This window comes from Odocoileus virginianus, chromosome 4 (genome assembly GCF_023699985.2).
Source record: "Odocoileus virginianus isolate 20LAN1187 ecotype Illinois chromosome 4, Ovbor_1.2, whole genome shotgun sequence".
Taxonomy (NCBI): Eukaryota; Metazoa; Chordata; class Mammalia; order Artiodactyla; family Cervidae; genus Odocoileus; species Odocoileus virginianus.
The window spans coordinates 55322242-55349461 of NC_069677.1; the positions used below are offsets into that span (position 1 = coordinate 55322242).

The following is a 27220-nucleotide window of genomic DNA, read 5'->3' on the forward strand; positions in this document are numbered from 1 at the left end:
TTATAGATTTTCCTCTAGCCAATTAATATACTTATCATTTATTCTAATACCTAGCTGTAAGTACATTGGTGAAGCCATGAATGATAAAGCTCCATGGATTCCATCCTCCATATGGTCATGAGAAACTTTACCTCCAACATTTTGAAGTTGTGAGACATATATAAGTCCATCATCTCTTAGAACATCATGTTGACAGGTGAGGAAGTAAGTTAAGGGCAAATTTCGCAGCTGGGAATCATTGACTGCCAACGGTGATAACCTACTATCCAAAAGTGCTGAATATGGAAAATTATGTCTCCCAAGATGTGGTTCAGTATATACATAGTTCTTCTTGTATTCCTCAGGAAGGAAGATGCTCCAGTTAACCAGCTTAAACAGATGCCTTGACCCATGAGGCATGTGTTGATTTTTCACTATTGCCTGGGGGAGTGCTTTATCCTGGGTCAAATATAGGCATGCAAGTTTCATTACCAGTTTGTTTGACAGAAATGGGCCATGTTCATTTCCTTAGTAAGATGGCATAGAGATATCAATGACCTGTAAGCTAGGGGTAAATTACAGCTTGCCTTTTCAGTTTATTTTTGAATTCTGGATCATTCTGTATCTGAAAAAAACATATAATAAAATGTGAATCTGTTAAAGGCTTTAAGATATAGGAGTGGCAGCTTTTATTCCAATCAAATCAGCTGTTATGATGTAAATAATTATGAAAATGATATAATTTCTAATAATTATTTTCATTATATGTGTATTTTAAGGACATTAAAATGTGTCATCCCAGTTTCATCAGTAATGATTCACACATACACACATACATTTATTCACATATAACCACCAAATAAAAAAAAATTACATGATTCCTGGGAAAGATGAAATACTACCTACATTGAAAAATCATTTTTGACCTACCATGACCTAAGTGAGAAGAAAGAATGAATACAGTAATAGGATATCAATCTCCAAACTCACATATTATCTAAATTGAAAAGGAATTTGACCAAATTAAAGGAAATATTTCTAATGTACATCTTGTTTTCATGGATCACATATTTAGAGCTTCCGTTTCTTATAGAGATAAGCTGTATCCTAAGATCTCAGCTGTGGAGTGAGAATAGCCAGCATACATTTCCCTTTCCTTTTGTTTTAGTCATACACTCTATAGGAGAAAACCTACAACTAACCTCTGAGTAGCAATTACCTAGCCACAGATCAACGTCCTTAACAATGACATCTGTAGAAATGAATATACCAACTGCCACTCCACATGAAAATCTCAGTACCTAAAGGATATTTCTTAAAGTTAACCCCTCAGTGAAGTAGCTGACAGGCTAAGTGAAGTTGAAAGTGTTAGTCGGTCAGTCGTATTGACTCTTTGAGACCCCATGGACGGTAGCCCTCCAGGCTCATCTATCCATGGAATCCTAAAGAGAGAATTAACTCTAGCCCCAGTGGAACCTCACAAGAGACACGTTAGCCAGCCAACTGCAAACTGCACAATCAATGTGTAGTGGGTGCCGCAATTCAGAAAGAATATGAGGAAAGACAGATTTCTCTAATATAATCTCTCTAATGCCATGATCCCACCCGAGTGCCTTCAGACAGGTACTTATAAACCAGTGGATCATCTCAAAAACAGTGTAAGAAACAGCAGCACACACATAAATAAAAGTGAGACAGAGAGACTCAGCTAATACCTTCTCAGGCTAGTAGCAAAGGCGGTCCTACAAAAGGAGTTAGCAAATCCTGCTGGCTTTAAATCCCTCTGCTTACTGTTTTGTTCCCAAAAAAAGTTGGTTTGGGGGGTAAGAATTATGTACTGTACTAAATTTGTTTTTCAAGTTTATTAGTTATTGTGTTATTAGTTTATTAGTTATTATTGTTTATTAGTTATTTCAAGTTATTAGTTATTAGCTATTTTTAAGGGCACACAGCAAGTTTTTTAACCATGGCCATTGTCTTTTTTCTTTTTAAACAGCAACAATTCTTCCATGCAAGCATGCTCTATGGCTCAAATGTTATCTGCTAACATCCCACTGAAATCCATGAACTACAGTAATCCCAAGTGCTTGGTAGACTTTACAATTTACCTGATGAGAACAATAAATCTTTTGTCATATTAAATAGTGGTTCCTAGACATTGTTCTATTTCCCTCAAAATTGGTGACTAATTAAGAGTTTTCTTTACAATTATATTTCATTTCCCTCAATGCTCTAAAGCCACCTTGTCTTAAGGTAAAATTATGTAAAAGCACAGTAAGGTTTTTTGTTTTTTTTTCCATTTAACAGCTTAAATATAAGACCAATAAAAATATCCTAACAAAGAAAATGATACTTTTGTGTTAGAGTTATAGCACGTGTGCATGTGTTATAAATATGTATACTATACAACACATAAAACATACCATTTGAGTCATTCTTGCTGCAATTAAACCCCCAGAATCATCACCTGAAATACAGACTCTAGTGGAATCAACTCCATATTTTGCAAGAATTTAATCTTGTAGAAAGAATTTGACCACAGAAATGACATCTTCATGGGCAACAGGAAACGGATATTGAGGAGCTAATCTATAGCTTCAGACCGAAAAAAAAAAAAAAAAAGAGAGAGAGAGAGAGAGAAACAAAAGCATATATGATTAAACTTCAGTTGTGTATCTCTCAATTTAAGCAGTAGGTCCAAAGAACAAAATAAGTCATACTTTGAATCTTTAGTTTCACCAGTCACACCTTCACTTACTACTAACATCTTTTTTTTTTTTTAAGTAGATTCTGGTATAACATTTTTAAAATGTTGGGTTCCATGAGATGAGAGAGTTAAGTTTATTCATTTATGCATAGATTCTGGTATAACATTTTTAAAATGTTGGGTTCCATGAGATGAGAGAGTTAAGTTTATCAGTTTATGCTCATAAAATTGCGTGTAAACTTTTTAGCAAAAGTGCGATCAAGGGGAGATGTTCTACAGCATTTATCAGATTGTCTATCGAGTTGGTGACACATATTTTCACAATCATTGTTAGGAGTGCACACTTGATTTTAAAAGCAGCAAAACTGAGACCAAATGATTTGTGGATGTCTTATATTAGAAATTTATGTAGGTGAAAATTCTACAAAATAGACTTAATTGATAGAAAATATAAGGGAAAAATTCATTGGAAGACGTACAGAGAAGCTTTGAGTAGAAGATAAAGTACTGGACATTTCCAAGTCTTTTCAGTATATCATTGGGAATTTGGGCAAAAGTCATTAGTGCTTCAGTTCTCTTACCTTGAGAACGATTTAAAATTCTCAGATGGTCACAACATTTGCACCTGATATTCCAACAATTAAGAATATCTATACAGTCAATATCTTCTAATAACCTATAATGGAAAATAAACTGAAAATATGTGTATATATACATGTACATGTGTAACTGAGTCACTCTGCTCAAAACTAACACAACTAAACTATACTTGAAACTAACACAATACTGATAATCAATAGTCCAATTTAAAGAAAGAATATCTATAAAATTGATCTTTTATCACTAGTTCAAGCAAATACAGCATCCCAATTGTATAATGCGTAATTAAGCTCCTAGACATTTCTAGAAGCACCACAGCCAATGTTTTCAGAGATGTTCAGCCTGTGTTGCCTCTCGAAGGTCTCTCCAATGACAGAGGTTAAAGAGAAACTAGGCCCCTTTGAGGAAGAGTGGATAATGCAATGATAATAAAATAACATAAATCAAAACTTCCTAGGATCTCGGTCCTTTTGAAGTCATAGGTGTCTTCTTTGGAAATCAAAATTGTTTACCACAAGAGCAAGAATCAATATTAAAAAAAAAAAAACCCACAAATATAATGCTCTCACGCCACTCCTACATCCACAGCAACAAGTTTGTTTGCCATCCATCCATTCAGAAGATCCACCGATGTATACACTGTATACACAAAAAAGTTTCTGTGGAAGTCTGTTCTGTAAATAGGAGCAGTGGAAGGCTACCTACATGGGTGAAATGTGATAGAAATATGACTAATTGGTGAATCCCTACATTCTCACTTTTCCTGTTTCCGTATGGAGTGATTCAAAGGCTTCAGGCTTGACAGCTGCCAATAAATGGGGAAGGTCATTTCAGCAACAAAATACACATTAAGAAAAAGAGTCATGACAATACATAAAAGGCTCGGGGGACTAACTGTTAAGTTCAGCTGAAAAAAGTGCTGAAAGAGAGGTAGGGGTACAGAGTGAAAGCACGTGGGAAAGTAGGAACACAGGGCCAGGTCTTGGATGCTACACTAAGGATTCCTTTGTCTGGAGGCAGTAGGTATCACCAAGGAATTTAACTATAAATCACATGACCAGAAAAAGGTATTTAGGAAGAAAGGCGGACAGAACTGGTTATTAAATGTAGATGCTAAGAAACCATAAGTAATTGTCTGTAGTTGCCCCTTATTCATAGAATGCAGCTGAGGAGCATGTCTACCTTCTCTCCTTGCTGAAGCTGATGTTTTCGCTCAACTTATTGAAGTTAATGTCACTGTCTCTCAACTTGTTGAAGTTGCTGTTTACTTAGGTTTCTTTCTTCCTGAGAATATTGGGAGATACACAGGATACGTCCTGTTTGGTAATCTTCACTTTGGATTACTGTGATTCTTCAAGATACACTGGCAAGCTCTGCAGCTGTATATATTGATCTTTGGGACTATGGTTATAGCTCGAAATAGAGCTTTGGAAATCAGCAGCATGCATGTGGGAGATAGGGCTGAAAGTGTAAAGAATGCGAAGAGTCAAAAACTAAAGAAAGGAATACTGAGGAACACAAACACTTATAAAATATAAAGAGAGGCCTATATTTGTTTGTTTGTTTATATTTGTTTTATTTTAAAGAAGGAGAAGCACCTGAAGATTAAGCGGGAGAGGCAAAAGGAAGTTAAAAGAAACATGTGTCATAGAAATCAAGGGAACAGTAGTTTCAGTGAAGGGGGAGTGGTCCTTGTCAGCTTACACAGCTTAGAGTGGTCTTCAAAGGGGGAAAATGGATCCCACAGTGTCTAAAAATGAGCCTGAGAAGAGTGACAGGTGACTACCTAGACAGAGATATTCAGAAACAAGGAAGATCAAGATAGAAGAGGCTGTAACATTTAGCAGTCAATAAAGTGGGCCCATTTATAGACAGAAGAGGAATACTGATTAAAATCCAAATAATATGAGGGAATATGACCCCAGGCAAAGAAGAGATTATACTTTGCCAAAAGATAAAAAAGCACACTTCTAGGATATAAGTAGAAAGAAATAAAATTAATATAGTGCTAATAATTTTTAAAGACATATGAGATACTCAAGGGGTGGGGGTGCTGAATTTGCACAGACATCCCTGATAGATGAGGGAGGATGAACTGAGAGACTTAAAAGAGCACTGAGGGTTTGGAAATGACATTGACAAGAAGGATAGGAATTAAATACACACAAGAGACTTAAGACAACCTTGACAGTTGGTAGGATGAGGCTGCTCCCTAGTGGTGAGAGGCTTAAGCCTGTGAATACTAATGTAAGGCCTAGATTTGGCTACTGGTTCCACCACTTGCTAATGGTAGGGGAGCCTTTCTGTAGCTGTTATCTGTAAATTTTGACAGAGATATCCATCCTAAGATGTGATTGCCAATCAATTAAAAGTGGACCATGCACCCAACTAATTTAGTATTTGTGGTTATTTTGAAATGTTCAGTTCAGTTCAGTCACTCAGTTGTGTTTGAACTTTGTGACCCCATGGACTGCAGCACGCCAGGCCTCTCTGTTTATCACCAACGCCCAGAGTATACTCAAACTCATGTCCATTGAGACAGTGATGCCATCCAACCATCTCAACCCCTGTCATCCCCTTCTCCTACCCTCAATCTTTCCCAGCATCAGGGTCTTCTCAAATGAGTCACTTCTTCGAATGAGGTAGACAAAGTATTGGAGTTTCAGCTTCAGCATCAGTCCTTCCAATGAATATTCAGGCTGATTTTCTTTAGGATGGACTGGTTGGATATCCTTGTAGTCCAAAGGACTCTCAAGAGTCTTCTCCAACACCACAGTTCAAAAGCATCAATTCTTCTGAGCTTAGCTTTCTTTATAGTCCAACTCTCACATCCATACGAGACTACAGAAAAAACATAGCTTTGACTAGATGGACCTTTGTTGGCAAAGCAATGTCTCTGCTTTTCAGTATGCTGTCTAGGTTGGTCATAACTTTTCTTCCAAGGAGCAGGAATATTTTAATTTGATGACTGCAGTCAATATCTGCAGTGATTTTGGAGCCCCCACAAATAAAATCTGTCACTGTTTCCACTGTTTCCCCATCTATTTGCCATGAAGTGATGGGACCGGATGCCATGATCTTAATTTTCTGAATGTTGAGATTTAACCAACTGTTTCACTTTCCTCTTTTACTTTCATCAAGAGGCTCTTTAGGTCTTCACTTTCTGCCATAAGTGTGGTGTCATCTGCATATCTGAGGTTATTGATATTTCTCCCAGCAATCTTGATTCCAGCTTGTGCTTCATCTAGTGCAGAATTTCTCATGATGTACTCTGCATAGAAGTTAAATAAGCAGGGTGACAATATACAGCCTTGATGTACTCCTTTCCCTATTTGGAACCAGTCTGTTTTCCACATCCAGTTCTAACTGTTGCTTCTTGACCTGCAGATAGATTTCTCAAGTGGCAGGTCAGGTGGTCTGGTATTCCCATCTCTTTCAGAATTTTCCACAGTTTATTGTGATCCGCACAGTCAAAGGTTTTGGCATAGTCAATAAAGCAGAAATAGATGATTTTATTGAATGTTCTTGCTTTTTCAATTATCCAGTGGATGTTGGAAATTTGATCTCTGTTTCCTCTGCCTTTTCTAAAATCAGCTTGAACATCTGGAAGTTCACAGTCCACGTATCGTTGAAGCCTGTCTTGGAGAATTTTGAGCACTACTTTGCTAGTGTGTGAGATGAGTGCAATTGTGTAATAGTTTGAGCATTTTGGGGCATTTCCTTTCTTAGAGATTGGAACAAAAACTAACCTTTTCTTGTGGCCACTGCGGAGTTTGCCAAATTTGCTGGCATATTGGATGCAACACTTTCATAGCATTATCTCTTAAGATTTGAAATAGCTCAACTGGAATTCCATCACCTCCACTAGCTTTGTTTGTAATGATGCCTGCTAAGGCCCACTTGACTTCACATTCCAGGATGTCTGGCTCTAGGTGAGTGATCACACCATTGTGGTTATCTGGGTCATGAAGATCTTTTTTGTACAGTTTTTCTGTGTATTCTTGTCACCTCTTCCTAATATCTTCTGCTTCTGTTAGGTCCCTACCATTTCTGTCCTTTATTGAGCCCATCTTTGCATGAAATTTTCCCTTGGTATCTCTAATTTTCTTGAAGAGATCTCTAGTCTTTCTATTCTATTGTTTTCCTCTATGTCTTTGCACTGATCACTGAGGAAGGCTTTCTGATCTTTCCTTGCTATTCTTTGGAACTCTGCATTCAAATGAGTATGTCTTTCCTTTTCTTCTTTCCCTTTCACTTCTCTTCTTTTGATAGCTGTTTGTAAGGCATTCTCACACAACCATTTTGCCTTTTTGCATTTCTTTTTCTTGGGGATGGTCTTGATCCCTGCCTTCTGTACAATGTCATGAACCTCCATCCATAGATCTTGAGGCACTCTGTCTATCAGATCTAATCCCTTCAATCTGTTTGTCACTTCTACTGTATAGTTGTAAGGAATTTGATTTAGGTCATACCTGAATGGTCTAGTGGTTTTCCCTACTTTCTTCAATTTAAGTCTGAATTTGGCAATAAGGAGTTCATGATCTGAGCCACAGTCAGCTCCTGGTCTTCTTTTTGCTGACTGTATAGAGCTTCTCCATCTTTGGCTGCAAAGAATATAATCAATCTGATTTAGGTATTTACCATCTGGTGATGTCCATGTGTAGAGTCTTCTCTAGAAAGAGGGTAGTTGCTATGATCAGTGCATTCTCTTGGCAAAACTCTATTAGCCTTTGCCCTGCTTCATTCTGTACTCCAAGGCCAAATTTTCCTGTTACTCCAGGTGTTTCTTAACTTCCTACTTTTGCATTCCAGTCACCAGTAATGAAAAGGACATCTTTTTGGAGGGTGTTAGTTCTAGAAGGCCTTGTAGATCTTCATAGAACCCCTTCGGCTTCAGCTTCTTCAGCATTACTGGTCAGGGCATTGCCTTGGGTTACCGTGATGTTGAATGGTTTGCCTTGGAAACAACAGAGATCATTCTGTCGTTTTTGAGATTGTGTCCAAGTACTGCATTTCAGACTCTTTTGTTGACTGTGATGGCTACTCCATATCTTCTAAGGGATTCTTGCCCACAGTAGTAGATATAATGGTCATTTGACTTAAATTCACCCATTCTGGTCCATTTTAGTTCACTGATTCCTAAAATGTTGATGTTCAGTCTTGCTATCTCTGTTTGACCACTTCCAATTTGCCATGATTCATGCACCTAACATTCCAGGTTCCTATGCAATACTGCTCTTTACAGCATCAGACTTTACTTCCATCACCAGTCACATCCACAACTGGGTGTTGTTTGTGATTTGGCTCTGTCTCTTCACTCTTTCTGTAGTTATTTCTCCACTGATCTCCAGTAGCATATTGGGTACATAGTAACCTGGGAAGTTCATCTTTCAATGTCCTATCTTTTTGCCTTTTCATACTGTTCATGAGGTTCTCAAAGCAAGAATACTGAAATGGTTTGCCATTCCCTCCTCCAGTGGACCATGTTTTGTGAGTACTCTCCACCATGACCCGTCCATCTTGGGTGGCCCTACACAGCATTGCTCATAGTTTCATTGAGTTAGACAAGGCTGTAGTCCATGTAATCAGATTGGTTAGTTTTCTGTGATTGTGGTTTTCAGTCTGTCTGCCCTCTGATGGAGAAAGATAAGAGGCTTATGGAAGCTTCCTCATGGGAGAGACTGACTAAGGGGGAAACTGGGTCTTGTCCTGATGGGCAGGGCCATTCTCTGTAAATCTTTAATCCAATTTTCTGTTGATGAATGGGGCTGTGTTCACCCTCTGTTATTTACCTGGGGCCAAACAATGGTGGAGGTAATGAGGATAATGATGACCTCCTTCGGAAGGTCCCATGAACACACTGCTACACTCAGTGCCCCAACCCTGCAGCAGACCACCACTGACCCACGCCTCCCATGGAGACTCCTGGACACGCACAGGCAAGTCTGGGTCAGTCTCCTGTGGGGTCACGGCCCCTTTCTCCTGGGTCCTGGTGCACGAGGTTCTGTTGTGCCTCCAAGAGTCTGTTTCCCAGTCCTGCGTCAGTTCTGGCGGCTCTATGGGGGGTTAATGACGACCTCCTCCAAGGGAGTTATGCTGTACCCACGTCTGCAGCACCCAGAGCCCCTGTCCCTGCGGCCATCCACTGCTGGCCCGGACCCGCACAGGAGACGCTCAAACACAGTTCTGTCTCAGTCTCTGTGGGGTTTCTGTGTCCTGGTACACACAAGTTTTGTTTGAGCCCTCTCAGCATTTCTAAACACAACTTTCACTTTCAAGTTTTGGGCTTCCCTTGTGGCTCAGCTGGTGAAGAATCTGCCTGCAATGTGGGAGATCTGGGTTCAATCGCTGGGTTGGGAAGATCACTTGGAGAAGGGAAACGCTAACCACTACAGTATTTTGACCTGGAGAATTCCATGGGCTGTATAGTCCATGGGGTTGCAAAGACTCAGAAAGGACTGAGCGACATTCACTTTAAATGTTAACAGATCACAGAGTCAAAATTCTGGATATAATGACTCAGGCTGTAGGCTCTTTGAGGAAAAGAGTCTTCTCATTTGCTCTTTACATTTTGGAGTACCTTTAAAACAATATCCTTTGTGTTCTGTGCTGTATGGTAAGTCAATAATATCAACAGTCTAAAAGCAACTGTGTGTGTATGTCTGTGTGTGAGTTTGTATATATTTAAGCATGTTTGAGTTTGTGTCTATGGGAATGTGTTTGAGTGTGTGTCTTAGCTATTCCATTTCACTTCTTGGAATCATCTCCAAACAAATGGAATAGACTTTAAGGAGAAGCTGATTACTCAGTTCTATTTTATTTTTTCTATTGAAGTTCAAAATTATGCCTTAGATGCCTAACCTCAACATGAAAAGTATTGATGCATCACTGCCTATGATAAGAACATGTATCTGCTACCTGGAAGCTGCAAATAATATCACTTGTGATCCAACATTTAAAACATCTTACTCACTTCTATTTTTCTGAATCTAACATCAGGTCCCACGGTAATTTCAAACTCAAGCTTAAATATTTGAATTATCCATTTCTCATTTTCAGTGTAAATTTATTTGCTAATAACTTTTTAAAAAGCCAATATCTTACCTGATAATTTTATGATTTATTTGCCAAGAAGTATATGAAGATGTATATATGAATCATGAATGATAAGAGTCTATCTCTCTGCTAAGATACATATATATGTTTATAAACATAAACATTATACCAACAAAAGTTCTTCCAATTATGTATATACAGAATTATATTTTAATATAAATACATATAACATGTAAAACACACAAACACACATACTCATACATATTTACATATATAAAAATCACTTACAGTAACTTCCCAAAACAAAGGCACCACCAGGAAAAAAAATTACAGTTGGTCTCTGGCTTTCTGACCTCCTCTTTGGCAAGCACAAACAGACTGGAATATCACTAAAGGTTGTGTCCATCACCATAACATTTTCATCTGAAATTGGTTGTGTGTAGTCCAATTACAGTATTATGGAAAACAATTCATCAAATCTTTTAAGACCTAATTTTTCCAATAATGTAGTCTGTCAAAACAAAACAAATGCATTAAAACATGAAACATTTTGGTTTTTAGTATCATCAAGTGCTTATAAGTATGTACTCAAAGATGAAGAGTAAAAATGTAATAATATTTTAGAGGTTTAATTGTACATCCTAACACATATAAGATAGTGCTTCTAAATAAATATCAAATATGCAGTGTTTTTACTATAAGAGTATTTTCATTTAATTGTCACCAGTTTACTTGCAACTTATTTTGTATTGGTCTAGTTATTTCTCAAATGTAAGTTGTAAATTTTATTTGAGAAATAAGATTTTATAGTTTCTTGTATGCATATTTTAAATATTTTTATTTTATTTCTTTGGTCATTCAATTTGTTTAAAATTTCCAAAAGTATGCAATTGTAAGTTTACTGATAAAACTATTCCCATTTTTTGAACTACAACTACATTCCTTCTTTAAGAGAAAACTTGGAGGAAAACAAGCTCTACTTTTAAATTGTGTACCATCGGAGTAATGCTCTCTTTACCATTTTTGGTAAGATTTCTAATACTTTTGTAATATCTTCCAATGAATAGTTCACAAAAAAAGAAAGTCTGAAATATTGTGGGGGAACAGGACATTGATGGTGTTTTTCTGTCGCTAAGTCATGTCTGACTCTGCAGCCCCATGGACTGCAGCACACAAAACTCCTGCATACTCCACGGTCTCCGGAGTTTGCTCAGATTCATATTTATTAATGGATTTGGTGATGCTATTTAATCATCTCATCCTGTGCAGATAATACATTTTACCTTCTCCTTTTGCCTTCAATCTTTCCCAACATCAGGGTCTTTCCCAATGATGTGACTCTTCCGCAACAGGTGGCCAAAGTATTGGCCCTTCAGCATCAGTCCTTCTAATGAATATTCAGTGTTGATTTCCTTTAGAGTTGACTGGTTTGATCTCCTTGCAGTCCAAAGGACTCTTAAGTCTTCTGCAGCACCACAATTCGAAAGCATCAATTCTTCAGTGCTCAACTTTCTTTATGGTCAAACTCTCACACCCATACATGACTACTAGAGAAACCATAGCTTTGACTACATGAACCTTTGTCCTCAAAGTAATGTCTCTGCTTTTTAATACACTGTCTAGGTTTGCCATAGCTTTCCTTCCAAGGAGCAAGTGTCTTTTAATTTTATGGTTGCAATCATCATCCACAGTGATTTTGGGGTCCAAGAAAAGAAAATCTGTCAGTGCTTCTACTTTTTCCCCTTCAATTTGCCATGAAGTGATGGGACCGGATGTTGTGATCTTAGTTTTTTGAATGTTGAGTTTCAAGCCAACTTTTTCACTCTCCTGTTTTCACCCTCATCAAGAGTTTCCCTAGTTCCTCTTCACTTTCTGCCATTAGAATGGTATTATCTGCATATCTGAGGTTTTGATATTTCTCTTGGCAATCTTGATTACAGTTTGCAATTCATCCAGCCCTGCATCTCACATGATGTACTCTGCATAGAAGTTAGATAAGCAGGGCAATAACATACAGCCTTGTCATACTCCTTTCCCAATTTTGAATCAGTCCATTGTTCCCTGTCTGGTTCTAACTGTTGCTTCTTGACCCACATACAGGTTTCTCAGGAGATAGGTAAGGAGGTCTGGTATTCCCATCTCTTTAAGAATTTTCGACAGTTTGTTGTAGTGAACATAGTCAAAGGCTTTCATGTAGTCAATGAAGTAGAAATAGACATTTTCCTAGAATCCCCACTTTCTCCATGACCCAACAAATGTTGGCAATTTGATCTCTGGTTCCTCTGCCCCTTTAAAACCCATCTTGTGCACCTGGAAGTTCTTGATTCATATACTGTGAGGCCTATCTAGAAGGATTTTGAGCATAACCTTGCTGGCATGTGAAATGAGCACAGTTGTATGGTAACTTGAACATTATAAATAGAACATTACATAGCATTTATTGTTATAGCTATATGAGGTGACTAAAATTTTACAAGGACTTTAAAAATCATATAACCCATCTGCTTTAACAATGATAATACTGAGAACAAGAAAGTTCCTGTTTTTGACACAAGTTAATTGGCTAGTAATTGACAAGATGTAAACCCAGTTTTCTAAGCCAGTATTTACATAAACTATTTGTGCTCCTGTACATATTACTAATTGTTATGTTTTTTAAAAGAGCCTATAAAAATGGAAGCAAAGTAAGTGTATTAAATGCTAGGACAATTAAAAATGATGCTGTGATAGAAATAATGTAAATTTGAACTTAAAAAAGATAGTTACATGAGGAATAATGAATGAGAAGTGGCATGCTGGTCAACAGGGTACAGTCTTGAAGCAGCCATTTTGACCATTAACACTTTTAAGTAACTCTAAAGTATGATTAAGATTTCAACTAAAAACACATATACACACATATATTGGAATGATATAGAAATATAAACTTAAAACACATACACCCATATATACATTGCATTTGCACACAGCATTTGTAAACAACCACACCCAATCTCTAAAATATACTTACCTTTTGGCCTTAGAAAGAAGCTAGATCAGAGAAAGGATATAATTTTTTTTGTTGTGGATAGCTCCTGCATTTAAAAGCTAAGCAGACCTAAATATTCCTTCTTTTGGTAACAATGTCCTGGTTCACTTTAGGGAACTACCATATCCTGTTAGTTGAAATCTTTGATGAGGAAGTTGATCAAGGGAACAATCACTCACCAGTTAAGAGGTAAGAAAATAAATTTAAGGTAGATTTAGTGCACTATCCTTGGATATTGATTCTTAAACAGGGACCCTAAGAATGAGAACACTCAATAATAACTTATCACCACAATGGAATCCTGAAGAGGTTTGTTCCTGGATACTGACATCCCTGGTGCTGCCGACTTTTCTGAAGACTAGAATTTCAACTTCAAATTCTGTGAGCTTCCAAAATCTTATAAAACTTTCTCAGTTGGTTATTGGTTGTCTTTATTATTACTATAGTCATTGTTAGCATTTTCTTGAATTAGCCACGGACACATCACTTTCTTTTGCTTACTTATTAGCAAAACAAAACACACGAAGAAACAAATGAAAAAACAACTCCATGTTTCTCAGTCAGGTCTAGAGGAAGGCTGAGACTCGGAGAAGGACTCAGTGGTAAACAGAGGAGGTCCTCTGTTTGTGTTTCTGAGTAATGGAAGATTCTCATTTCAACACAAAAGTGATGCTATGTTTTATCTGGGATATTAGTGCCAAAAGGGAGAAGGAAATGGCAACCCACTCCAGTACTCTTGCCTGGACAACCCCATGGACGGAGGAGCCTAGTGGGCTACAGTCCATGGGGTATCGCAGAGTCGGACACGACTGAGCAACTTAGCAGCGGCGGCAGCAGTGCCAAAAGAGGTTAAGTATTGTCAAAGTGAACTCTCATTCAAAATGCCTTACTTTATAAATAATGTAGCACCTCTTCATATTCTTGTTAACCCTATATAGATCTTTGGAGAGACATCTGTTTAGGTCCCTTGCACATTAAAGAAAAAAAAAATTTTTTTTAACTATAGACTTGTATAAGTTTCTTATGTATATTGGATATTAACCCCTTATCAAACTGATAGTTCACAAATATTGTTTTCCGTACTGTAGGTTGCCTTTGCATTTTCATTTTGGTGATGATTTGATTTGTTGTGCAGAAGTGTTTTTTTTTTTCATTTGATGTAGCCTCATTTGTCTCTTTTTACTTTTGTTACTTGTGCTATTGGTGTCATAGCCAAAAAAAAAAAATCATTGCCAAGGGCGAGGCAAAGGAACTTTTCCATCATGTTTTTTAATAGGAGTTTTTAGGGTCTCAGGGCTTACATTAAAATCTTTAATCTACCCTGAGTTGACTTTTGTGTATGGTGCAAGATAGGGGTATAATTTATTTCATTTGTATAGGCATTTCCAGTTTTTCCAATACCATTTATTGAAAACCATCCTTTTCCCATTGTGTATTCTTGATACCTTGTAAAATTAGTATACTGTATATACTTGAGATTATTTTGGGGCTCTCTAATCTGTTCCATTTCCATATATGTCTGTTTTTATGCCAATACTACACTGCTTTGCTTGTTATAACTGTAAACCTAAAAAATATTCATAACCTAGTGGAGAGTTATGTCTTAGTCAGTGGAAATTTTTAGGACTTTAGCCCAGGAGGCAGCATCTCAAATAACCTGAAAGAACCACTCTGAAGAGGTGAGGGGAGGAGTCAGGTTATATAGAAATTTTGCAAAAAAGGACAGGTAGTCTGAACACCAAATGATTTTTGTTAATTCAAGAAAACCAGATATTCCAGTCAGAGAATGTAGTGTTTTTCTGTGTATGGAAAGATGCAAGAGTCTGGGCTCACTGAACTCATTCCTTTCATAAGCATCTCACCTATCTGGGACCAGTATCCTGTTTTCATGGAGATTGGGAGCAAGAAGACCATTCCCGAAAAAAGAAATGCAAAAAAGCAAAATGGCTGTCTGAGGAGACCTTACAAATAGCTGTGAAAAGAAGAGACGCCAAAAACAAAGGAGAAAAGGAAAGACACATGCATTTGAATTCAGAGTTCCAAAGAATAGCAAGGAGAGAAAAGAAAGCCTTCCTCAGTGATCAGTGCAAAGACATAGAGGAAAACAATAGAATGGAAAGACTAGAGATCTCTTCAAGAAAATTAGAGATACCAACAGAATATTTCATGAAAAGATGGGCTCAATAAAGGGCATAAATGGTATGGACCTAAGAGAAGCAGAAGATATTAAGAAGAGGTGGAAAGAATACACAGAAGAACTGTACAAAAAAGATCTTCAAGACCCAGATAATCACGATGGTATGATCACTCACCTAGAGCCAGACATCCTGGAATGTGAAGTCTAGTGGGTCTTAGGAAGCATCACTACAAACAAAGCTAATGAAGGTGATGGAATTCTAGTTGAGCTATTTCAAATCCTAAAAGATGATGCTGTGAAAATGTTGCATTCAATATGCCAGCAAATTTTGAAAACTCAGCAGTGGCCACAGGACTATAAAAGGTCCATTTTCATCCCAATCCCTAAGAAAGGCAATGCCAAAGAATACTCAAACTACCACACAATTACATTCATCTCACACACTAGCAAAGTAATGCTCAAAATTCTCCAAGACAGGCTTCAACAATATGTGAACTGTGAACTTCCAGATGTTCAAACTGGTTTTAGAAAAGGCAGACAAACCAGGGATCAAATTGCCAACATACAATGGATCATCAAAAAAGCAAAAGCATTCCATAAACTCATCGAGTTCTGCTTTATTGACTATGCCAAAGCCTTTGAATGTGTGGATCACAATAAACTGTGGAAAATTCTGAAAGAAATGGGAATACCAGACCACCTAACCTGCCTCTTGAGAAACCTGTGTGCAGGTCAGGAAGCAACAGTTAGAACTGGATATGGAAAAACAGGCTGGTTTCAAATAGGAAAAGGAGTATGTCAAGGCTGTATATTGTCACCCTGCTTATTTAACTTCTATGCAGAGTACATCATGAGAAACGCTGGGCTGGATGAAGCACAAGCTGGAATCAAGATTGCTGGGAGAAATATCAGTAACCTCAGATATGCAGATGACACCACACTTATGGCAGAAAGTGAAGAAGACCTAAAGAGCCTCTGATGAAAGTGAAAGAGGAGAGTGAAAAAGTTGGCTTAAAGCTCAACATTCAGAAAGCCAAGATCATGGCATCTGGTCCCATCACTTCATGACAAATAGATGGAGAAACAGTTGAAACAGTGGCTGACTATTTTTTTGTGTTCCAAAATCACTGCAGATGGTGATTGCAATCATGAAATTAAAAGACGCTTACTCCTTGGAAGGAAAGTTATGAGCAACCTAGAGAGCATATTAAAAAGCCGACACGTTACTTTGCCACCAAAGATATGTCTAGTCAAGGCTGTGGTTTTTCCAGTGGTCATGTATGGATGTGAAAGTTGGACTATAAAGAAAGCTGAGCGCAGAAGAATTGATGCTTTGAACTGTGGTGTTGGAGAAGACTCTTGAGAGTCCCTTGGACTGCAAGAAGATTTAATCAGTCCATCTTAAAGGAAATCAGTCCTGGATTTTCACTGGAAGGACTGATGTTGAAGCTGAATCTCCAGTACTTTGACCACCTGATATGAAGAGCTGACTCATTCGAAAAGACCCTGATGCTGGGAAGACTGAAGGCAAGAGGAGAAGGGGACGACAGAGGATGAGATGGTTGGATGGCATCACCAACTCAATGGACATGGGTTTGGGTAAACCTCGGGAGTTGGTGATGGACAGGGAGGCCTAGCGTGCCCCAGTCCATGGGGTCACAAAGAATCGGACACGACTGAGTGAGTGAACTGAACTGAACTGACCCGTTTTCATGGCCTGAGCTTCCTTTTCCCGGAGCTCACTGCAGGGAGTGGCTGTCGTCTGCCGGCTGGTCGATGGTGGATGTTCTTCTCCTGGTCCCTTAGGGCTCAGCAGCCCACGTTGGAGGGCTGCAGTCACTCATATCTGTGACAGCTTTGTTTACTGATATGGCAGGAAATATTCCATTTCTCACAACTTTTAAGATAATTTCAATTCAAGACGTGTAATTTCTTCAGGTTTGTTTTTCGTTTTAAAGATTGCCTTGGCTATCTAGGATCTGTTGTTTCCTTTGAATTTCAGAATTATTTGGTCTCTTTTCGAGAAAAATTCCATTGGAATTTTGATAGGGACTGTCTTGAATCTGTATATTGTTTTGTGTAGTTTGGACTTTTCCATATTATTGATTTTCCCAATCCATTAAAACAGGATATCTTTCCATTTATTGTGCTCCATTTCTTTCATCAGTATTTTATGAATTTCAGCATAAATATTGCTAGCTTATGTTTCACAGGGATTCCCAGATAGCTCAGTTGGTAAAGAATCTGCCTGCAATGCAGGAGACCCCCGCTTCATCCCTGGGTTGGGAAGATCCGCTGGAGAAGGGATAGGCTACCCACTCCAGTATTCTTGGGCTTCCCTTGTGGCTCAGCTGGTAAAGAATCGCCTGCAATGCGGGAGGCCTAGGTCCGATCCCTGGGTTGGGAAGATCCCCTGGAGAAGGGAAAGGCTACCCACTCCAGTATTCTGGCCTGGAGAATTCCATGGACTGTATAGTCCATGGGGTCGCAAAGAGTCAGACATGACTGAGTGACTTTCACTTAATGTGTCACAGACAAATCCTCTGCGGAAATTAGAGTATGAACATACAAACACAGATATCCAAATTTGTGGTATGTAGCTAAAGAACTGTTACAGGCAAATTTATAAAATTAAATTATCATAGTAAAAATTAAGAAAGGGCTCAAAATGGTATTCAAAGCTTTCAATATTAAGAAACTAGAAAGAAGAGCAAAGAAAATTCAAAGAATGCAAAGCAGAAAAATAATAAAGATAGGATCATAATTCAATAAAATTAAAAGAAAACAAAGAAAAATGACACAGAATCAGTTCTTTTCAAAGAACAAAACTGACAAATCTGTACAAAGAGTAACCAAGAAGAAGACCAAAAATACCAATACAAAGGATGAAAGAAAGGATATCAGCACTGATTTCATAAACATTGAGATAACAAAAAAGGAATACCAAAAAAAGTCTATAATCTGCAATTTAGATTAAATCTACAAAGTAAATTAAATCACAATTTACTTAAAAAGAAATAGATAATGTGAATTGTCTATATATCCTTTAAAGATTGAATCTGCAATTTGAAAACTTCAGAAAACTTGATGCTCTGTTTGTTTTACTAGCAAATTGTTCTAAACATCAAGGAAAAAACTATGATAATTTTACAAAAGTGAAAATAAAGCACAAGAGAATACTTCCTGTTTCACTTTGCAAGGCTGGCATGATCCTGTTAGCAAAATGAGAAAGACATTAGAAGGAAAGAAAATCATAAGTCAATATTGAAGCAAAAACCCTTAATGAAATATTAAATCACATTCACTGATATTTAAAAAATGATAATTCATTCTCATCAATTGATTTTTATCCCAGAAATGTAAGGTCAATACTGTTGACCTAAAAAAAGCACAGAAAATGAGAGTTGTGAGTTAAGTTTTATTGGGGGCAAATATGAAGACTGCAGCCAGAGAGACAGCATCTCACATAGCTCTGAGAGGCTGCTCTGAAGAGGAAGAAGGGAAAGGGGAGTATATATGTGATTATATTTATAAAGGGGAGTTCATGCAAGCAAGCAAATATTTTTTTGTAGAAAGATTCAGCTGGTTTCCTGAAGCTTCTGCTGGTCACAAGAAACAATTGTCACCATGAAAGATTTTAGTGCTTCTCTAGATATTAGGAGACACAAGATTTGGTCTCATACAATCAGCACCTGTATATATCTATCTAAAGATCTGTCCTACCAGTTTCCTGGAGAACAGAGTGCCTTGTTTCTGCTTTCCATCATGAACTCCTCCATAGGGTGTTGGAAGTCAGCAGCTGCACATGATTTAATCCTTGTAGGGGTAGATGGCAAGAATCCACAGCAAGTGCCAGTTTGTGGTTGACACTACACTATTTGAATATCAATATAATTCAGGATACTAACAGAGATGGAAAAATTATATGTTCATCCTAACAGATGTAGAAAAACAATTTGACTTAACTCATCACCTTTTCATGATAAAAATTCTCTGCAAACTTATAATAGAAACTTCCTTAATCTGATAAAGGGCATGTACAAAAAAAAAGAAAAAAAAATCATTCAACGGTGAAAGACTGAATGCTTTCTCCTAAGAGCAAGAAATGGCAAGAATGTCTTCCCTCTATTCAACATAATTCTGGAAGTCCCAGTCAGGGCATTCAGGCATGGGAAGAAAAAGCAACACAGACTGAAAAGAAAGGAGTACCAGTCTCTTTCTCTGTTTCCAGCCACTATGTCATCTAAGAAGCAAATATTATGAGATCTAAAAAAATTTCCATAAGACGAATAAGCATATTTGGTCAGATCAAAGTATACAAAGTCAATTATGTAAAAAAAAATCATTTCAAATTTAGCAGTGAATAAATGGAAATCAAAATTTTAAGAGTATCAATCACAACACACCAAAATTGAAGTTCTTAGTTATAAATTTAAGAAAATATATTCAGTATTCATCTGCTGAATACTATAAAACATTGGTGGAAGAATTCAAAGACCTAATTAAACTGAGAAATATATATAAACAGGTGAGAAGACAATATTGTTAAAATGTCAGTTCTTTCTAAATTGGTTTACAGAATTAACCTAATCTCAGGCAAAATCTCATTAGAATATTTAGTCACCCATAAGCTAAATTTAAACTTGTACATGGAAAAAATGATTAATTTTAATAGTCAAAGCAAACCTGATAAGGAAGAGCAAGGTTGACAGATTCATAAAACCTTGTTCCAAGACTACTGAGAAGCTAGAGTAATAAATATAGGGAAGTACTGGTGAAAGGCTGGACTCACACATCAAGGGAAGAGAAAGGAGTCAGTTCAGAAATAAACTAATACAAATATGTCCAACTCACTTTTGACACAGATACAAGGCAATGCAATGGAGAAAGGTAAGTGTTTCAATAATAGTGTTGAAGCAATTGGACATGAATATGCAAAAAACATGTCCCTGGACTCATTCCTCACACTTTATATAAAAATTGGGCTTCCCTGGTTCAGTTCAGTTCAGTCACTCAGTCGTGTCCGACTCTTTGCGACCCATGAATCACAGCACTCGATGGACAGGCCTCCCTGTCCATCACCAACTCCCGGAGTTTACACAAACCTATGTCCATTGAGTCGGTGAGGCCATCCAGCCATCTCATCCTCTGTCGTCCCCTTCTCCTCCTGCCCCCAATCCCTCCCAGCATCAGGGTCTTTTCCAATGAGTCAACGCTTTGCATGAGGTGGCCAAAGTATTGGAGTTTCAGCTTCAGCATCAATCCTTCCAATGAACACTCAGGACTTATCTCCTTCAGGATGGACTGGTTGGATCTCCTTGCAGTCCAAGGGACTCTCAAGAGTCTTCTCCAACACCACAGTTCAAAAGCATAAATTCTTTGGCACTCAGCTTTCTTGACAGTCCAACTCTCACATCCATACATGACCACTGGAAAAAGCATAGCCTTGACCAGATGGACCCTTGTTGGCAAAGCAATGTCTCTGCTTTTTAATATGCTATCTAGATTGGTCATAACTTTCCTTCCAAGGAGTAAGCATCTTTTAATTTCATGGCTGCAGTCACCATCTGCAGTGATTTTGGAGCCCCCAAAAATAAAGTCTGACAGTGTTTCCAGTGTCTCCCATCTATTTGCCATGAAGTGATGGGACTGGATGCCATGATCTTAGTTTTCTGAATGTTAAGCTTTAAGCCTAGCTCAGCTGGTAAAGAATATGCCTCTAATGCAGGACACCTCAGTTTAATTCCAGGGTTGGGAAGATCCCCTGGAGAAGGGATAGGCTACCCGTTCCCATATCATGGGCTTCCCTGGTGACTCACCTGGTAAAGAATTCACCTGCAATATGGGAAACCTAGGTTCAATCCCTGGGTTGGGAAGATTCCCTGAAGAAGGATACAGTTACCCACTCCAGTATTCTGGCATGGAGAATTCTGTGGACTGTATAGTCAATGGGTTTGCAAAGAGTCAGACACCTTATATAGAAATTAACTCAATAATGGATCCAATACCTAAATGGAAAATGTAAAACTACAAACCCCTTAGATTAGAAGACATCATAGGAAAAAATCTTGTGATACATTAAAAGTTCCTAGATAGTATATCAAAAAAGAAAAACTTTTATTTTTTAAAGAATAAACTGGACTTCAACAAAATATAAGAGTTTTTGCTCTGTAACTTAAGAAAACAAAAAGAGAAGCCCAGACTGGGAGAAAATACTTTCAAATTAAGTATCTGCTAAATGATTGGCATCTCAGGTAGGAAGAACTTAGAATAATCAACAAGCAAAACAAACAAACAAACAACAAGAAAAAAAAACAATATTTTCAAGTTGTTGCAGTGAAAAGGGAAAAAAAAAACAGGAAATGAGTTTTTCTTTGCTTTCCAGAGAACAAAGAAGATGGAAAGAACAGTGAGCAGAACTGATCACTCCTGGTTTTTACTTTAACTGTTTCTAATCTTCAGTCTGTGACTAAGTTTGCTTTTCTGCCCCCAACTCTGAATGCTTTTTCAGGGGTTAACAGACTGGTTCCAAATCGGGAAAGGAGTACGTCATGGCTGTATATTGTCACCCTGCTTACTTAACTTATATGCAGAGTACATCATGAGAAATTCCAGGCTGGATGAAGAATAAGCTGGAATCAAGATTGCTGGGAGAAATATCAAAAACTGTTTTGGGTTCCAAAATCACTGCAGATGGTGACTTCAGCCATAAAATTAAAAGATGCTTGCTGAGTTTAAAGGTAGAAAACCTGAAAGAATTTGACCATTTCTTTTTGAAACTGAAAAGACTCAACATTCAAAAAACAAAGATCATGGCATCTGGTCCCATCAGTCCAGTTCAGGTCAGTCTCTCAGTCATGTCTGACTCTTTGTGACCCATAACTTCATGGCAAAAGGGGGGGGGGGGAGTAGAAGCAGTGACAGATTTTTTTTTCTTTGGCGCTTAAATCACTGTGGATGGTGACTGCAGCTTTGCCAACAAAGGTTTGTACAGTCAAAACTATGGTTTTTCCAGTAGCCCTGTATGGATGAAAGAGTCGGACCATAAAAAGTCTGAGCACCGAAGAAACTGATGCTTTCAAATTGTGGTGCTGGAGAATTTGGACAGCAAGGAGATCACACTTGTCTATCCTAAAGGAACTCAACCTTGAATGTTCATTGGAAGAACTGATGCTGAAGTTGAAACTCCAATACTTTGGCCACCTGATGAGAAGAGCTGATTCATTGGTAAAGACCTTCAGGCTGGGAAAGATTGAGGGCAGGAGGAAAAGGGGACAACAGAGGATGAGATAGTTGGATGGTATCACTGACTCAATGGGGCATGAGTTTGAGCAAGCTCCAGGAGATAGTGAAAGACAGGGAAGCCTGGCGTGCTGCAATCCATGGGGTCACAAAGAGTTGGACATGGCCTAGTGACTGAAGGACAGCAACAGGGGTACTGGACTGCTAGACCCATTACCTGACTACCTGACGTCAGCCTATGACTGTCTTTGAAAGGATGCAAGAGGAAGAATATAAGATTCTTATACCTTTGTTCCTCATCACCTACCCCGGACTGTAAGCCCTCATCTTATATAGACCCTAGGACTTCCCTGGTCGCTTAGCTGGTAAAGAATTTGCCTTCAAAGCAAGAGACCCTGGTTCAATTCCTGAGCTGAGAAGATCCCCTGGAAAGGGGATAGACCACCCACTCCAGTATTCATGGGCTTCCCTGGTGGCTCAGATGGTAAAGAATCTGGCTGCAATGGAGGAGACCTGTGTTTGATTCCTAGGTTGCGAAGATCCCCAGGAGAAGGGCATGGCCACCAACTCCAGTATTCTTGCCTGGAGAATCCCATGGACAGAGGAGCCAGGTGGGCTACCGTCCATGGCCTCACAAAGAGTTGGACATGACTGAGCAACTAAGCGCAGCAGAACACAGCATAAACTCTTTATTCACGGAAAAGGGGGCACAGTTCTTGAGGCATGAGCCTACAGTGTTCTCCCCTCATCCTGTTGAAGATTCAAGCCAACTTTCAATTTCCTCCAAACTCTGTCTCCATACTTTTCATTCAGCTTCAGTGGGCAGAGACGGACAAGATTTTGGCTGCAACAAAATAGAGAAAAGATTAAACATACCTGTCACCTCACACACACAAAAACATGTAATAGCAAATAAATACATGCAAAGATAATGCAATACCTGTGATCATTAAGGAAATTCAAATGAATACCACAATCAGATGTTTCTACAAATTTATTAGCATGTTTTTAAAGAAAAACTGAAAATATTAAATGTTAGTAAGGGCACAGAACAGTTAAAACTTTCCTGTACTTCTGGACTGAATGCAAAATGGTACAGCCTATTTGGAAAACAATTTGACAGTTTCCTATACATTTAAAGTATATAAAGTATACATTTATAATAACCCAGTGCATCTAGTTTTAGGTACTCAACAGAAATTAAAATTTTGTCTATGCAAAAGCCTCTATATGAGTGCTTTAGCAGCTTTATCCATATTCACGCTAAAGTGGGAAGAATCCAAATATTTTTCAACTGTTTATTGTGGGCAAACTGTGACACATACATGTAACTGAATACTACACAGCTTTGGAAGGGATTTAACTTGAGATAGAGCATGGTTTATTCTCAAATGCAGTGTGCTTCGTGAAATGCATTAAGCTGGACTCAAAATCCAAATGCAGTATGAACCATTCATACGATATTATGAAAAGGGAAAACTATGCAGACATTACAGTGATCTGTTATTACCAGGAATTTAGGGTGGGGAAGTGTTTTCCATGATAAACAGGGCAGCAAAAGTGAGTTTGAGGGGTAATATTTTCAGATCTTGATTATGGTGGTAGTTTCATGAACCCCTACCCATATTAAACTACATAGGACTATATAACCAAAAGAATGAATTTTAACGGTATGCACAGTTAAATATAAAATTTGGCAAAGTGATAAAAAAATTTAGTCTGAACATAGGCTGGGTTTGACTCCCATTTCTAAAATTTATTAACTGTCTGCTTTTGGTTAGCTTATCCCCTGTGACTTATTTTCCTCATGCGTAAAATAAGGGTAACAAAAGTGACTTTTTCAAAGCACAGTTGTAAGTATTAAGTGATACATTTAAGGAAATTAAACTAGGGAGAGCACATCGTAAGAACTCAATAAATTTTAGCTTTTCTCATAAAAAATATATACGGAAAATATTCTTAAATATTTTCTTAGCTGAGTGAAAAAAAATCATAGTGTAAGTAATTCCAATTCAGCAGCTATATCACTTTAAAATCAATGTTTTTTAGACTTTTGGCTACGCATCTCTCATAACTTCTATCATGGAGTGGACACTGATTAGATCGCTATTGAACAAACACCAGCTACCATTCCAGACATCATGACATCCTGTCTACTATCCTCAGAGTAATGCTGCGATGTGCTTAGATTTCTCATTTTGCTGTTGAAGAAACTGAGCCAGAAAAGGGTGAAGTAGACTCCTTTAAGATCTAATTGGATTTTAAGTTCATGCTCTTTCTCCAACTTTATGCTGCCAATGATTATGAATGAGTAACTCTATAGTCTTAAATTTTTCCACAGGATTTCATGAAAATCTGTGATGTTTGCTCTCTTGGCATATGTTGTAAAATTCACTGACAACAGTAACAAAATGATCTGCACAATCATGTCTGACTCTTTGCAACCCCATGGACTGTAGCCCACCAGGCTCTCCTGTCAATGGACTTTTCCAGGTGAGAATACTGGAGCAGGTTGCCATTTCCTACTCCAGGGAATTTTCCCAACCCAGAGATTGAACCCATGTTTCTTGAGTCTCCTGCATTGGTAGGCAGATGCTTTACCAGTGTGCCAGCTGGGAAGCCCATAATAAAGTGATTTTCACCCAAATAAGCAGAAACCGATCAATTACTAGTGCAATTCACACACAAATATATAATGCATATATAAGCAAATGTGTAAAGTCAGTTCTATTTTACATGTGCAAAACCTCAATTATGTTTTGCATTTGGCAAACTAAAAGTTGAATTCTACAGTTGCATGTTTTAAGAATGTACTGATTTTGATGAGGCACATTAGTAAATGTGCATAAGTGAAAGGATATATGAGCTGTTGATAAGATAACATGGCAACTTCTCTGTAGGGCTAGCACTTGCTCATTTTTTCTCTAAAATCCACTGAATGAAAAGGTGAAGAATTCACCATAAAAGGGAACACTGAGGGCAACAGGTGATTCAGCCTACTTTGGACTTTGCGAAGGGGGTATTATACACCTTAGGTATATAGATATATTAGATACCTTGGGTATCTAGTTTGACAGAGTTGTCAACTCTTCTGTCATCTCAACTGTCTAGCACACGAGACAGCTGCTTCCCAGATACTGTGCACTGCTCTCTGTTCTTTGATCACTTATTTTCCATTGATGCACTCTCCCTCAAACTTTCTATGATCTATGTCATCCATAAGGCCTCCAGGTAGCAGCATGTTTTGACAGGATAGCATGATATTTTCAGTGAGGTAGATCTTAGTACAAATTCTGGCATTGTCACAAAAAATCTAAAATCCAATAATTTAGGATTGAAGGTAAACAAAAGCAGTGATTTTCAAAGTACGGCCTTGGAATTCTTGTGGGTCTCTGAGAGGTATTCAGGGAATGTGCATAATACTGTGACAATTCCTATGTTTTTTTAAAGTTGAATTTCCTCATAAGTATTCAGTGGAGTTTTCCAGAAGCTACATGACACCTGATATTACAATAGATTAAATGCAAAAGCAGATAAAAAATCAATATCTTCCATAGTCTAAGACATTAACAAGATTTACAAAAATGGAAAACCACTTATTTATTTTAATTTCTAATAGATTTATTATTATCATCATCAATATCAAGTACATTGGTTTCTGATGAAGTCAGTTCTTAATGCAGAAAATATTAATAAACATAACCCTTATGGAAAAACTCTTTGAGTCTCAATAACTTAAGTTCAAAAATAATAACTTATAGAGTTCCTAAGACCAAAAACTTTGAAAACCACTAAGAAAGAGACAGACATTAAAACAGCACAAGTACTAAATATACATCAAAATATAAAAACATAATCAATGTACATATGTAAATTTTAAGAAATTGTGTAAGACTAGGTTTTCAGAGATTCATTTATAAGTAGCTTTAAAATCCCATTTCCACTTAAACAGTAACATTTCTGTCTTGTCCCCATATATTTGGTATTTATCTTATCAACAGAATTTTATCTCCCCATGTTTTATACAGATTCAAATAGGTTTGATACTGATTTATTAAAGTAAACAGATTAATGATATTTGGCTGATTTATCCTAAAAGAAAACTGAAGTCTCTTTCTAAATGCTAACTGAAAGAAAGTTTGCATGTTCTTATAACAGGCATTCCAATTTCCTGGAAAAAGACTTATCATTAGTGAACTCATTTTTATAGCAGTATCCTCTGTCCTTACCTTCCACTGTTCTTCAATGTTTTCTGGTATTGGTGTATAAATATAATAAATAAAGAGGATACAAGTCAGTCCAAAGCACAGAGTTTTGTAACCCATGATATTCTTTTCACAACCTCTGTGTAGTGATGATATAATATCATCCTACATATACTAAAATCCTCAGTAGTGGGACAAAGGTAGATAACAGAATCTTTCAAGTATTATGACCATGTTAGCATTATTGATCTAATATTCAGTTTTAA

General features: G+C 37.6%; 1 pseudogene; it reads right to left on the reverse strand.

Moving 5' to 3' along the window:
- LOC110132929 (arylacetamide deacetylase-like 2) lies at positions 1 to 27202 on the reverse strand (annotated as a pseudogene).
- Positions 27203 to 27220: the final 18 nt, after the last annotated feature.